The sequence below is a fragment of the Polypterus senegalus genome, chromosome 3 (assembly GCF_016835505.1).
Source record: "Polypterus senegalus isolate Bchr_013 chromosome 3, ASM1683550v1, whole genome shotgun sequence".
Lineage (NCBI taxonomy): Eukaryota > Metazoa > Chordata > Cladistia > Polypteriformes > Polypteridae > Polypterus > Polypterus senegalus.
In genome coordinates, this window is record NC_053156.1 from 21,677,809 (window position 1) to 21,693,735 (window position 15,927).

Below are 15,927 nucleotides of genomic sequence, written 5' to 3' on the forward strand. Positions count from 1 at the left end.
TAAAAGACACTTTACAGTGAGCTACAGTACAGTTAAATAAGTTTCTGAAACCCGCTTGATCCAAATTACAGTCATGGGAGCCTATCTCAGCACCACTGGGCAAGGCAGGAAATCTTTGTGGGCAGGGTGCCAGGCCCTCATAGCACCTACTCATTCATACCTCCACAAAGGGAGCGTGTTGGAATCACCAGGCTACCTGACCATAGTTTTCATATTGTTTTATAATTGTCATGCTATTAAGTTAACAAAATGATACAAACTACTTTATAAATATCCATTTAATAGTGAACACCTCACCTGCAGAGCTGTGATAAGCATTAACATACGTACGATTACTATTTGGAGCACAGGCAGGTTAAATGACTTGTTCAGGGTCATGTGGTGAACACGCAGCCATGAGGTTTAATTTCCATCTGGCCAAAGCCTTGCTTAATATTAGCTGACTATTCATTAATATGTGGTATTGCAACACCAGGGAGAGTACTACATAATACTAAACAGAAATTAACTGAATTATTATGCTTTCCCGCCATCTCACCTGGCTAGATTACCTTCCAGCTAAAACTGCAAATCCCCTCTGTGTTCGTATGGCCTACCACCAGACACTGTCACAGATTTCATAAACTGAGTGTGTGAGGATGTCTGGGCGAGTGTGCTGCATGACAGACCTATCTGTCTGATTTGTTTAGGGTTCCTGCATTGCACCAGGATACCCACAGCCATGCAATGGAAACAGAAGGTTGAGAAAGATGATTGATGGCCCGACTTTCTCTGCAGCACTTTCATTGGCATGTGGTATTGAGAGTCAGGTACCCGCTCTATAGGTACAACTATATAAACTGCAGCTGCTCTGTTAAAAAGAGCCTGATGGTCTTGAGCCCCTTTTTAATGGTCGCCTTCAGGTATCTCTGCAGGGTTGAGAGCTCCTTACACGGCACACTAGATGAGTATTTTTAATATCTGCCTGTCCCTGAAGTGACTCTGTCAAAGAGAAGACGTTGCCTTTCCTTTATGTTATACAGACACTGCACAGCTTCTTTCTCCTTCCCATCATCCATTTCCCAGGTGTGACTCACTCTTGACTTTCTGTTTTTGTTAAAAAAAAAAATAGTATAAATCCTTTAGGTGAGATGGCAAAACTAGAAAGTAAAGGAAAAATGCAACTTAATTGCCGGTGTTTTACAATCTCAGTAACATCCCAGGAGGCTTGCAAAGCAGAGGCTCTCCAGGCCTGAGACATTATGTACGAAGGAACCCACAAGTCAGGACTGGTTAGTCAGGCTTATCCACACAAGAAGCAAACTAAGAAATGTCTTACTTGACTTTTTTTCTGTGGCTTACCTTTCTGTGAAGGATCCTATTTAATGTATCACTCACAAGTGTGTAAATTTCAGACTCAACAGCTCTCTTTACTTGAAAGGATCAAACTCCTGTTCAGTAAAATGACTTCATTGCACATCACAAGAATGTGTATTAGAGAAATTGGTGACTCTAAACTGGCCTCTGGGTAATGTGGGTGTGTGAATCAGCTGACAATGTGTCCAGTGCTGCTGGGGACGAGTCCGGCCCTCTGTGATCCTGAATTGATGACATGTGGTGAAGAACGATATGTTATGATAAAATACAACACAAAGCACGTTCTGCTCATGTCTGTCTTTTCCTTCCACACTTCCAGAGCTGTGCAAGTTTAGCTAACTGGTGACTCTAAATTCTGTGAGTGGCCTCCATGATTGACACCCCCACACCTTGTTCTTGAAGTTTTTAGGTGTGACAGATTAGGGCTTTGTCGCTCACTTGAACCCTCAAACCACTCGTCAGACACCAGGTAAAAGTCCAATAATTATTATTTATTCTAATAATAATATGCACACAGCACCCTCCTCTCCCCAATATTTAATAAACAATACAATCACAATTCTCCACTCCCAGACACTTAGCCACCCTGCCTCCCAACTCAGCTCATCTGTCTGGGATGTCCCACAGTCCTTTATAGTCCTCGACCTGGAAGTGCTTCTGAGCCCTCAGTCTATGTGATTACCCAGCACTTCCGGGTCAGGTAAAAATCTTTTTCTTCAGCCCGGAAGTATATCATTTCTTCCATTCCTGTGACTTGGAAATACTTCCGGGCTATACGGGAAATATAAATCCCTATGCCTCCCTGCAGTGACTCCTGGCGGCCCCCTTGGTATCCAGCAGGGCTACACATTTTAATTCCACTGTCCATAATTCCCTGCTGGCATATGGGGCACCTCTATGCTGCAAGGAGAGCTCCATCTGGCGGCCTGGGGGTATTGGCCGGGATGAATGGCCGGCCATATCTCACACAGGATAGGCAGAATTAACTAAAATGGGTTTCACAATGTTATTCATCTTAGAGGTCTATTTCAAAAAGATACAACAATGTGCTCTGAAGAGTTAAGCATTTAAATAGATTTGTTCAAACAAGCATTTGCTTAATTTAGCAATGAAGCAGAATAATATTTCCAATAAAAAGTAAATTCATTAGTTTTGCAATTTTCTAAGAATAGCTGCTTTATAGGTTAACAGAATTTATTACAAATGCAAAACACTTTGTTGCTCCTAATGTCAGTCAGTCATTAATGTTACAAACCCTTTAGTGAACTCCAGAAACAAGTGACATTTTTGTCTTCACTTTGGTATTCTTAGAGCACTTCTGACATTCAATTCAGATTTTTTAGAGCAACAAGGAGGAAAAGTTTCGATGAGTATTACAGCAGGAAAATGTATGAAACATACATTCTGCAAAAAGGAGAAAGATCTGGGAACTGTGGTAGAGTTCCTTGGGGGTCCAGTACAGAGATATTTCCTGAATCCACTAGGAGCTGCCTCTTCTCTCCAGCAATGAAACAACAGACACCCACTCTGACTTTGCTCTCTCCCTGGTAGACTGCCATTTGCTTGGGTGTGTCCCGGCTTATCAGTTTACACCTCTTACACCACTCTGATACCTATTCATTCAGGTGGGAGGGTCCAGAGCAGGGCAAGGCAATAGGAGGGGTAGGCCCGCCTTCTGGAATGGGCAGAACTGAGCTATAAAAGAGCTCACCTCTGTAGGCATCACAGAGGGACTGACACTCCTTCTTGGACTGCGGACTGCTCTTGGCCAGAATCTTTCTCACAGCTTGCTCTAGTCTCAGTTCTTTTTTTAGTTTGCTTGCACCGATTAGATTAGACTGACTAGTGAAAGGCAAAAATGAGACAGAGCATGACCACCTCTAGTATGAGGAGCGGTGGATTACAAAGATCCGCTCAATCACTGATTCTGCCAAGTAGCAGGCAAAGAATGAGCCACGTGTCCATGTCCAGGGCAGCTCCTGTTAGCAGTTCATTCTCAAGTTCCAGCAGCTATATGGGTGGTGGTGGAGGTGGTGGTGGTGGTGGTGGTGGTTATGGGGTGGAATGGCATTATTACTTAGTGGTGGTGGAGGAGGAGGAGGAGGAGGAGGAGGAGGAGGATTCAGTAGCGGATTCGGTGGCGGATACGGTGGAGGATACGGTGGCGGACTCGGTGGTGGACTCGGTGGTGGAGGAGGCGGTGGATATGGCGGTGGATTTGGCGGTGGATTTGGCGGTCAAATGGGTCCACCAATACCCCCAATCACAGCAGTTATCGTTAACCAGAGTTTACTGGCCCCTCTCAACCTGGAAATTGATCCCAACATTCAGCATGTACGAACCCAGGAAAAGGAGCAGATCAAGACCCTCAACAATCGCTTTGCCTCCTTCATTGACAAGGTAAGTCTACCCATTTAATAAATTCAGTCAGGGTGTGATAAGGATAAGCACTTGTAAAGACAGAGGAAAAGAAATCTTGTAGGTTAACATATCAAGATTTTGGAGTGCAGAGTTTGCAATATGAACATTTAAACAAACCACTAAGGCTCAAGAAATGCACTTTCCTGGCATTTGTATCCAAACTTTATCTGCTGGGAATATTTCTAGTTGTGCAGGTTTTGAAATGTCGGGAAGGCAAACATTTCAGATTATTTGCACGTTAAATTTGAATGGCAGTAGACAATAAAGCACACTGCAAAGATGGCGTTAACCTTTCTTTGCTTTAAAAATGACTTTTTAAATAATGCATTGTGATGTCAAAATATATTTGAACACAACTGGTTTGCAAGTTCCACAGAGATTTGTTAGTGGAACAACATGTTGGGTGTAATTGTTGAGGACTGGTTGTACTTGTTAGCAGGCTAAAAGAAGAAGACAGCAGTTAACTCAAAAATTGTAAAAGCACAATGGTTACTTCTATCTGAATGGCTCCTGTGGCTGCAATGCTGCTGTTTATTAAAAATGTCACCCACAGTCATAGCCTTGGGCTGACTTCAATGGCGACACACCCTTCTGTACAACAAGGAGCAGCTGGGAATAACACCAAATGGGTTTTAGTCAATCTTTGCTTCATAACGGAGAGACCACTTAACACATTAAAACTTTTTTTTCTTGTTAGCAAAGACAAGATTCTTATTTATGGTCACACAAAAGCTGGGAGTCAAACTCAGATTGAAGACCAAAATCATTCAAGTTGAACTGCTCAGCTACTGGAGAATGTTGGCGAATCACAAAAGTCAATTCATTCTGTTTGCTGTCTGAATAAGACGTTCATGGGAGTTGTATTTCAGTTTGGTTTTGTTCAAGAAGGCATAAAGCATCAGATTAGGGGGGCACTGCAGCAAACTCCCCCCATGTTCTGCTGCTGCCAATGACAAAGTAAAGCACCTGTTCTGAGTTCACCCAGCTATGTGGTATAATTTACTGTTGGATGCTCAAAGGGACTCTAACATATTTTGACAACTTGCATGTAATTATATTTCCATGCAAATCAACAACATTATTATTCTGTACAGCAACAATTGGAATAAAGAAGGTGTGGGGACGAAATCAGCTAAGGCGTGGCTTTCAATGGCAGTGCTTTACAATGAGAGAGATGCAAATATGAGGAGAATTAAGATGGCGTTACTGTGACGTTCAATGCAAACCCGCGTAAAAAAATGATATATGCTCTTCAGGAAAATGGATGGATGAAAACTGTATTCTCAAAATGTAATCTGGCAACCTTATTATGTAATTAGCACACTTCATTAATATGTTAATGCTCAGTCCACTCAGCGTCTTGTCTCTTATTTGCACCTATCTGCAGGTCCGCTTCCTGGAGCAGCAGAACAAGATGCTGGAGACCAAATGGAACCTCCTGCAAGAGCAAAGTGGTAGCGGTCCAGGTGGTGCAAGATCTAATATTGAACCCATGTTTGAAGCCTACATTGCCAATCTGCGTCGGCAGCTGGACGGCTTGAACAATGAGAAAATTAGGCTGGAAAGTGATTTGAAAAACATGCAAGGCTTGGTGGAAGACTTCAAGAACAAGTGAGTTCAAGAAAATAAAGCAATTTAAATAAGGCAGGGGCTGCTGAATGTGAAAATGCTGATTGTGTAGTTTGATTATAAAGGGTCAACAAGAAAAGTATGACATACTGTACTCCGGTATGAAGCTACATGAGTGTTTAGCAGGGTTACAACAGAAATGAAGCTAATGAGTGAATGCAGGAGGAAGTATCTGCACGACTACACACAGCCCTCTGGTGGCTGAAGAAGGAAGTGGAGCTGACAACAAAGACTGCCATTCTGGCTAATGCATTTGTGAGACCATCTGAATCGACCTGAAAACAGTTTTGTAAATCAATGTATAGATTTGTGAACCTAAATCAGGCCCAGTGCAGGGGTTTGCATGGGTTAGCTCTACAATTGCTGGCTTCTGCCTTGAAAACCCAATGCTGCAAAGACTGTCTCCAGCCTTGAAACCCCACAATGAGCAGATTTTAAGATGAATGTTATGTTTTGTTTAAAAATAATACAAAACTTATGTAACTCTGTCTGAGTAGCTTAACCTACTATAGTGCTATAAATATATGAAATAAATGAAATACACTGCAAAGTCCCATGGAACAGGGTTCAGTAGGGAAAGAAATGATTCAAAACTGTTTCATTAATTTTTTCAATTCAATTTATTTATCTGTTCATGGAATTCAGGGCAATATCACTTGAATAAGATTCCAGCTATACTGAGATTACAGAAATAATTACAGCATGCATTTACGAGCACAATAGAATAAAGTGGAAAAGGAAAAGTACTGTTAAAAAGAATATTAAAATACAGTAATATGCAAAGGGCAAATGTCAGTAAAACTGAAGGTGTAATGTGCAAGCTGCAGATTCATAAGGGTCTTCACCCAATGTGTAATGCTAGGGGTTTCAGTGACACACAGGGAAGAGTATCTGAGAAGAACAAACAAGACAAAATCATTCAACAGTCTTGTTATGTAGAATAAAATATAATGCACCTGAATCAAAGCATGTTTAGACTGGGAGAAGAACTAGGGACACTTTGAGTTAATGCTGGAAGGGATGCTGGTGAGGCTAGCAGGGGGCACTTAGCTTGTGGCCTGTGAGTGAATCCCAAAGCCCCAGGGCAGTGACGAGGGACATGGTGGTGTAGAAATGGCTCTGTCCTTCAGATGAGACTTTAAAGCTAAGGCCTTGAATCTCTGTGGTCATAAAAGATCCCTGGGCATCTATTGAATACAGTAGAGTGTTTCTGATATGCTGGATATAATGCCCACCACGGCTTGACCACTGTGGCCCACTAACCATTCTCTGTCTCTAACAGTCTCTTTCTTTCAACCCTACACTGCTAAATAGCTAATGTATAGGGAGGGTACTAGCATGAAATTATTATTATTAGAGTTTAACCAGCATATTGTCACCTTAATGCTTGATCACAGCTCCAGGGACCAGACTGATTTTTACTGCCACTACTTGTTCAGTTTTCATGTTCTTCCCTTGCCCACATGGGTCTTGTATGGGTAGTATAGTTAACCCTCATGTCCCCAGTGTAATGGCCATGAGGTTAACTGTTGACGGCCAGTCAGTGTAAGTGTGGAGGTGTACATGGCTGTGCCCTTTCATGAACTGCCATCCCACCTGGATTTGAATCCTGCCTGTTACCTTGATAGACTCTGGGTGCCCACAACTGGGTAATGGAAACAGCAGGTTTAGAAAATCAATAAATACACTCATGGCCTAAAAGCACTTAAATAAATGATAACAAATTCAAGTAACTAATGCCGCCAAAAACTGTAACGATTACTCAAGTGCATTCCTATTTCAAATTTAAACTGAACAAGACCAATCATCAAACTTTTTTTGAAATATTTTCTTGAAAGACATAAATATACTTTACTTGTTCATTCATTTATTCATTAATTCATGTTTGTTCTGCTTAATGCCACTGAGGGTCATGGGAAACTGAGATAAACCAATCAATTTGAAATGTGGCTGACAGTAAATACAAAACAAACAAGACCGTTTTCAGACGCTGTGCACTTATTCAGGCAAAGGCAAACTGACTAAATACTTTGATTTTTACTCAGGTATGAAGATGAAATCAACAAAAGGGCTGCAGTGGAAAACGACTTTGTCCTGCTGAAAAAGGTACAAATATACATTTTTACAATTAAAATATAATTCAGACTGTTATGAATCCTTTTAAATAGCATAGGATCATGGAATGTGTTAAAATTACATTCAGTAAAATGGTGCATGCCACTCAGATTTGGGTAATAATGAAAGCTGATGCCAGCTGAACAGTTCACATTTGCAGTGCTCACTTGCCCTCTCTTGTCTCTAGGATGTTGATGGCGCTTACATGAACAAGATTGAACTGGAGGCCAAGGTCGAGGCACTTCAAGATGAGATTAACTTCTTACGTGCCCTCTACGATGCGGTAATCTTCTTAATTGTCAGAATGATATGACATAATTGAACACTTAGACATCACAAGCTGCTAATGTTTCCACTGGTTTGCAATCACAGGAGCTCAACGAATTACAGAATCAGGTTAAAGACACCTCAGTGATTCTAGAGATGGACAACAGCCGTAATCTCGATCTGAATGCCATCGTGGCGGAAGTGCGCGCTCAGTATGAAGACATTGCCAACCGCAGCCGAGCAGAGGCTGAGAACTGGTACAAGCAGAAGGTAACTAAATGAGAAATGTGACAAATTATTATTAGACCAAGATATGATAGAACAGTAGAGAAAGGGATTCACATACCAACACATAGACATCTGAGGACGTTTACTGTTTTTATAGTATGAGGAGATGGCATCGTCAGCTGGAAAATATGGTGATGACCTGAAAAACACCAAATCTGAAATCTCAGACCTGAACCGCTTGATCAACCGACTGACAGCTGAAATTGAAGCACTCAAGGGACAGGTAAGCCATTAACTTCTCATTCTCTTGTCATTAGTTACAGAATCAAACTGCACTGAACAACCTGTTCTCATCACAACAGTTCAACTGTTCTGCCATTTTATATAAACTTGTATAACTCACAGAAAGGTTTTTATTTGTGCCCTGATGCCTTCTGGCTAAGAATCACAGTTTATATGATGATCAAGTATAGTCCAAAACTCCTCTTCATAATGGTTACCAGTTCAAACATTGTTAAATTGTTTATTTCCTTGTAGAGAGGGAACTTGGAAACTGCAATCGCTGAAGCCGAGGAACGTGGGGAGCTGGCAGTGAAAGATGCAAAGGCCCGCATCGCTGATCTGGAGGCCGCCTTGCAGAAAGCCAAACAAGATATGGCCCTACAGGTCCGTGAATACCAGGAGCTGATGAATGTCAAGCTGGCCCTGGACATTGAGATCGCCACCTACAGGAAACTACTGGAAGGCGAGGAGAGCAGGTATGAGAGTAACTCACCTGTAACTGTGGACAGAAATCCATGTGGGATTTTTAGTGAGACAACAGCCATGAAAATAGTAACAAGTAATTTAAAGTAGACATGAAAATATTTTTTTATGTTGCTCCATTTCATTGGATTGTGTTATCTTTATTCATTTGTATATATATATATATATATAACCAAGATAAAATCAGAAAGCATTAAGATTGCAATACTGAGACCTAAATCAACCTGTTTATCTGCCAGGCTCAGTTCAGGAGGAGGTGCAGTCACGGCAGTCCACGTGCAGTCATCTTCTACTAGCGCTTCATCTGGTAAGCTGAAGAGTTCAATGAAATTTCTTTTTTTTTCAGTACATTATCTTCATTATTTTAGTGACTACTGGAAGAATCTGTGAGATACTGAAGCTGTAATATGACTTAACTATGTTCTTTTAATTTTTTTAGGTGGAGGTTTGGGAGCAGGAGGAGGATTTGGATTAGGAGGAGGAGGAGGAGGAGGATTTGGATTTGTAGGTGGAATGGGAGGAGGAGGAGGAGGAGGAGGAGGAGGAATTAGAATCGGAGGAACAGGAGGAGGAGGAGGATTCAGCAGTAGCATGTCACGTAGTGGTGGCAGTAGCCTCTCAATGGTTGGAGGACGCATTTCAAGCTCCTCAAGCAGTGTAACTCAAGCAAGACGTTATTAGCACAGAAACTTCCTCTTTCCTGAAAAAGTACCACACAACACATTCAACAACCTAAATGCGCTTTAAATGCTTTTTCCTTGTTTTAGTTTTACTTATTAGCTCAAACACTCAAAAATTATACTTTTTATCAGCAGGAGAACATCAGATATGTGGCACAGTGAGATGTGATTTAGAAAGGTTATGTACTATTAGACAAAAAAAAAAAAAGTCATCCTTAAGAAGGCCAAGTTAACAGATAACAAAACAATTAGGAACACCACAACAGAAGATCAACCCAATATAAGCATTGACCATAACTAAAGATCTTCTCAACATTTATAAAGATGGCTTTCCAGCAGAAAGCTAAACAGAATTTCCTAAAGATAAGGAGCAAGTCCCACACACTTAGTTTTGTGGTTTAGTTCCTGCTGTCACCCAACATTTCACATCTGATCAAGTGCACCTGGTCTGTACACTTTCACGACTGCAGTTCATGAATATGTAGAACTTTCCACTCTTTTTTCTCCAAGCCCCTAAGAAAAAGTACCGACTTGCTCAGTTTCTATCCATAACCTGTGAGCAAGCAGACATTTTGGTCAAGCTCTTCCTCAGGTCAGGATCGGCAGAGAACACACTTGATCACATACCAGCACACTTCAATACTTTACAGTGTTTTTACTGTATGGAGCAATAATGAAACAATTGAATATGTTTTTGTTATAAGCAAAGTGAAACCTTATGGAGCATTCCCAACAAAATAGTTTTGTATTCATTGAAAATAAAGGAATGTTTTATCAGGTGCTACTAAGACTATGGCTCTGCCCAAGGGAGACTCCAAGGAGTTGCCACATGCTAGACTACAAAGAAGCAATGAGATCAAGTCAGATGAAGTGTGTGTATAGACACTGGCTGGGTCATCGAGTGCCATAAATCTCAGGGACTTCTGAATGTTTCCTCGGAGTTCAAGGAAGCAGCCTGTTTGACACCTTGAGGGATGCAGAAAGTTGGCATCATGTTGTTCTTAACGTGCCTTGAGCACTCAGGGTTAGCTAGGGCTAATTTTCTATGAGAACAGCCTTTGTGTCTATCATTTATATGATTATGTAAACTTCTCTGTTCTGGATGTTCTGCTATTAATCAGTCATCTGAAATAATCCTGATTATAATTAGTGAGGAATTGCTGAAGACAAAACCCTAACAACTGACCTCTGAAACAGATTGGCTCTGTATTGCGAACAATTCAATAAACCTGTATTGACCAAAAATGTGCTGGTGTATTGTTTGATATTTATGGGTACATCAAGTCAAGTACATGGACATTTCATTTTAATTGTTGGCAAAAACCTTAAAAATGACTTTACACAGCTTGAAGTTATTTTTTATTTGTTTTAAATATTTCATTTTGACAATACTAGTACATATCCTTTCTCACACAATTATCTCAACGATAACAGAATATGAATTTTATCTTTTTTGCCTAAATGAATATCAGTTCTCATTACCTAATTGCATTGAAGTAACCTGTTCATTTACTACGTTTTTGAGTGTGGAATAAAAAAAATACTTGTCATTGATTAGCAATCCTGCGTATTTAAGGTTCTGCTCCCTGAAAGCCAGTTATTGGATTAAACAGATTAAGACAATGGAGGCACCAAGGACTGATGACGTTGTGCTTAGACATGACGCTTGAAGATGTCATCACTCTGATCCTTCTACTGTGACATATTTTGATATGAATTACGGATTTGTATCTGCAGAATGTAAGGTTCAGCTGTGCAGTGAAATGTTTTAAAAGAACATTAAGGTGTTCATAGCAAATGATCTTTCTTTATATATACTGCTCAAAAGAATTAAAGGAACACTTTTTAATCAGAGTATAGCATAAAGTCAATGAAACTTATGGGATATTAATCTGGTCAGTTAAGTAGCAGAGGGGGTTGTTAATCATTTTCAGCTGATGTGGTGTTAATGAAATTAACAACAGATGCACTAGAGGGGCAACAATGAGATGACCCCCAAAACAGGAATGGTTTACCAGGTGGAGGCCACTGACATTTTTCCCTCCTCATCTTTTCTGACTGTTTCTTCACTAGTTTTGCATTTGGCTACAGTCAGTGTCACTACTGGTAGCATGAGGCGATACCTGGACCCTACAGAGGTTGCACAGGTAGTCCAACTTCTCCAGGATGGCACATCAATACGTGTCATTGCCAGAAGGTTTGCTGTGTCTCCCTGCACAGTCTCAAGGGCATGGAGGAGATTCTAGGAGACAAGCAGTTACTCTAGGAGAGCTGGAGAGGGCCATAGAAGGTCCATAACCCTTCAGCAGGACCAGTATCTGCTCCTTTGGGCAAGGAGGAACAGGATGAGCACTGCCAGAGCCCTACAAAATAACCTCCAGCAGGCCACTGGTGTGAATGTCTCTAACCAAACAACCAGAAAGACTTCATGAGGGTGACCCAAGGGCCCCATGTCCTCTAATGGGCCCTGAGCTCACTGCCCAGCAGCATGCAGCTCGATTGGCATTCGCATAGAATACCAGAATTGGCAGATGCACCACTGGTGCCCTGTGCTTTTTACAGAAGAGAGCAGGTTCACCCTGAGCACGTGACAGAAGTGAAAGGGTCTGGAAAAGCCATGGAGAACATTATGCTGCCTGTAACATTATTCAGCATGAGCAGTTTGGTGGTGGGTTAATGATTGCCTGGGGAGGCATATCCATGGAGGGTCACACAGACCGCTACAGGCTTGACAAAGGCACCTTGGCTGCCATTAGGTATCAGGATGAAATCCTTGGACCCATTGTCAGACCCTATGTTGGTACAGTGGCTCCTGGTGCACGACAATTCCTGGCCTCATGTGGTGAGAGTATGCAGGCAGTTCCTGGAGGATGAAGGAATTGATACCATTGACTGGCCACCACACTTTCCTGACCTAAATCCAATAGAACACCTCTGGGACATTATGTTTTGGTCCATCCAATGCCACCAGGTTGCACCTCAGACTGTCCAGGAGCTCAGTGATGCCCTGGTCCAGATCTGGGAGGAGATCCCCCACAACACCATCTGTCATCTCATTAGAAGCATGCACCGATGTTGTCAGGCATGTATACAAGAACACAGGGGCCATACAAAGTGCTGCGTACAATTTGGAGTTGCTGCAATTCAATTTTGGCAAAATGGACTAGCCTGCCACATCATTTTTCCACTCTGATTTTTGGGGCGTCTTTGAATTCAGGGCTCTGTAGGTTGATCATTTTCATTTCCATCAAACGATGTGGCATCCTTTCGTTCCTAACACATTACCCAGTCTATATCAGTATAGATATCCAGGAGGATTTCTTTTTCCCATTGAGATCTGATGTGTTTTCAAAGTGTTCCTTTAATTTTTTTGAGCAATTTATTATTGCGCACTTTCCTACTATAAGAACAATTAAAAGACACTTTACAGTGATCTACAGTACAATTAAATAAGTTTCTGAAACCTGCTTGATCGAAATTGTGGTCATGGGAGTCTATCTCAGCACCACTGGGCAAGGCAGGAAATCTTTGTGGGCAGGGTGCCAGGCCCTCATAGCACCTACTCATTCATACCTCCACAAAGGGAGTGTGTTGGAATCACCAGACTATCTGACCATAGTTTTCATATTGTTTTATAATTGTCATGCTATTAAGTTAACAAACCGATACAAACTACTTTATAGATATCCATTTCATAGGGAACACCTCACCTGCAGAGCTGTGATAAGTGTTAACATACATACGATTACTATTTGGAGCACAGGCAGGTTAAATGACTTGTTCAGGGTCACGTGGTGAACACGCAGCTATGAGGTATAATTTCCATCTGGCCAAAGCCTTGTAATAATATTGTGTATTTGCTTAATATTAGCTGACTATTCATTAATATGTGGTATTGCAACACCAGGGAGAGAACTACATAATACTAAACAGAAATTAACTGAATTATTATGCTTTCCCGCCATCTCACCTGGCTAGATTACCTTCCAGGTAAAACTGCAAATCCCCTCTGTGTTCGTATGGCCTACCACCAGACACTGTCACAGATTTCATAAACTGAGTGTGTGAGGATGTCTGGGCGAGTGTGCTGCATGACAGACCTATCTGTCTGATTTGTTTAGGGTTCCTGCATTGCACCAGGATACCCACAGCCATGCAATGGAAAAACAAGGTTGGAAAAGATGATTGATGGCCCGACTTTCTCTGCAGCACTTTCATTGGCATGTGGTATTGACAGTCAGGTACCCGCTCTACAGGTACAACTATATAAACTGCAGCTGCTCTGTTAAAAAGAGCCTGATGGTCTTGAGCCCCTTTTTAATGGTCGCCTTCAGGTATCTCTGCAGGGTTGAGAGCTCCTTACACGGCACACTAGATGAGTATTTTTAATATCTGCCTGTCCCTGAAGTGACTCTGTCAAAGAGAAGACGTTGCCTTTTCTTTATGTTATACAGACACTGCGCAGCTTCTTTCTCCTTCCCATCATCCATTTCCCAGGTGTGACTCACTCTTGACTTTCTGTTTTTGTTAAAAAAAAAAAAGAGCATAAATCCTTTAGGAGAGATGGCAAAACTAGAAAGTAAAAGAAAAATGCAACTTAATTGCTGGTGTTTTACAATCCCACTAACATCCCAGGAGGCTTGCAAAGCAGAGGCTCTCCAGCCCAGAGACATTATGTACGAAGGAACCCACAAGTCAGGACTGGTTAGTCAGGCTTATCCACGCAAGAAGCAAACTAAGAAATGTCTTACTTGACTTTTTCTCTGTGATTTACCTTTCTGTGAAGGATCCTATTTAATGTATCACTCACAAGTGTGTAAATTTCAGAGTCAACAGCTCTCTTTACTTGAAAGGATCAAACTCCTGTTCAGTAAAATTACTTCATTGCACATCCCAAGAATGTGCATTAGAGAAATTGGTGAATCTAAACCGGCCTCTGGGTAATGTGGATGCGTGAATGAGCTGACAATGATTGACACCCCCACACCTTGTTCTTGATGTTTTCAGGATAGTCAGAATTAACTAAAATGGGTTTCACAAAGATCTAGGAGCTGTGGCAGAGTTCCTTGGGGGTCCAGTACAGAGATATTTCCTGAATCCACTAGGAGCTGCCTCTTCTCTCCAGCAATGAAACAACAGACACCTATGCCCTCCACACATCAGCCACCACTCTGACTTTGCTCTCTCGTTGGTAGACTACCATTTGCTTGGGTGTGTTCCAGCTTATCAGTTTACACCTCTTACACTACTCTTATAGTAGTGAAAAGTCAAGCAAAATGACACGTTTTATTGGCTAACTAAAAAATAGTTAGTCAATAAAAGGTGTAATTTTGCTCGGCTTTTCACTACATTCATAATGGCTAACACGGTACAATACCCTAGTACCACTTTGATACCTATTCATTCAGATGGCAGGGTCTAGAGCAGGGCAAGGCAATAGGAGGGGTAGGCCCGCCTTCTGGAATGGGCAGAACTGAGCTATAAAAGAGCTCACCTCTGTAGGCATCACAGAGGGACTGACACTCCTTCTTGGACTGCGGACTGCTCTTGGCCAGAATCTTTCTCACAGCTTGCTCTAGTCTCAGTTCTTTTTTTAGTTTGCTTGCACCGATTAGATTAGACTGACTAGTGAAAAAGAAAAATGAGACAGAGCATGACGGGTATGAGGAGCAATGAGGGACGAGCAACCTCTCAATCAATGATTGAGCCAACTGGCCGGCTAAGAATGAATTTAGCGAGCAGGTCCAGGGCAGCTCCTGTTAGCAGTCCATTCTCAAGTTCTAGCAGCTATATTGGTGGTGGTGGTAGTGGCTATGGGAGTGGTTTTAGTGGTGCAATGGTATCATCGTTTGGTGGTGGAACAGGAGGAGGATTAGGTGGAGGATTAGGTAGCGGACTTGGTGGAGGATTCGGTGGTGGATACGGTGGTGGGTTTGGTGGTGGAATGCGCAGAGGAATGGATGTACCAATACCCGCAATCACAGCAGTTACCATTAGTCATAGTTTACTGGCCCCTCTCAATCTGGAAAAATCCCAACATTCAGCAAGTCCGTGCCCTGGAAAAGGAGCAAAACAAGACCCTCAACAATCGCTTTGCCTCCTTCATTGACAAGGTAAGTCTACTCATTTAATAAATTCAATGAGGATCTGATAACGTTTGGCACTTGTTAAGGTAGAGGAAATGAAATATTTTAAGCTAACATAGCAAGATTTTGGAATGCAGCGCTAGCAATATGAACATTTAACCATAGCACTAAAGCTCAAGAATTGCACTTTGCTGGCATTGGTTTCCAAACATTATCTGTTGGGAACATTTCTAGTTGTGCAGGTTTTGAAATGTCGGCAAGGCAAACATGCCAGACTATTTGCACCTTAAATTTGAATGGCAGTAGACAATGAAGCACACTGCAAAGATGGCTTTTAACTTTTCTTTGCTTCAATAATGCCATTTAAGTAAAACATAACT

General features: G+C 41.7%; 2 pseudogenes; both read left to right on the forward strand.

Annotated features, from left to right (window-relative positions):
* The first annotated feature begins 3,066 nt into the window (after positions 1-3,066).
* LOC120524914 lies at positions 3,067-10,706 on the forward strand (annotated as a pseudogene).
* A 4,408-nt stretch (positions 10,707-15,114) lies between these two features.
* Positions 15,115-15,927, forward strand: part of LOC120526431 — a 33,518-nt pseudogene continuing 32,705 nt past the window's right edge.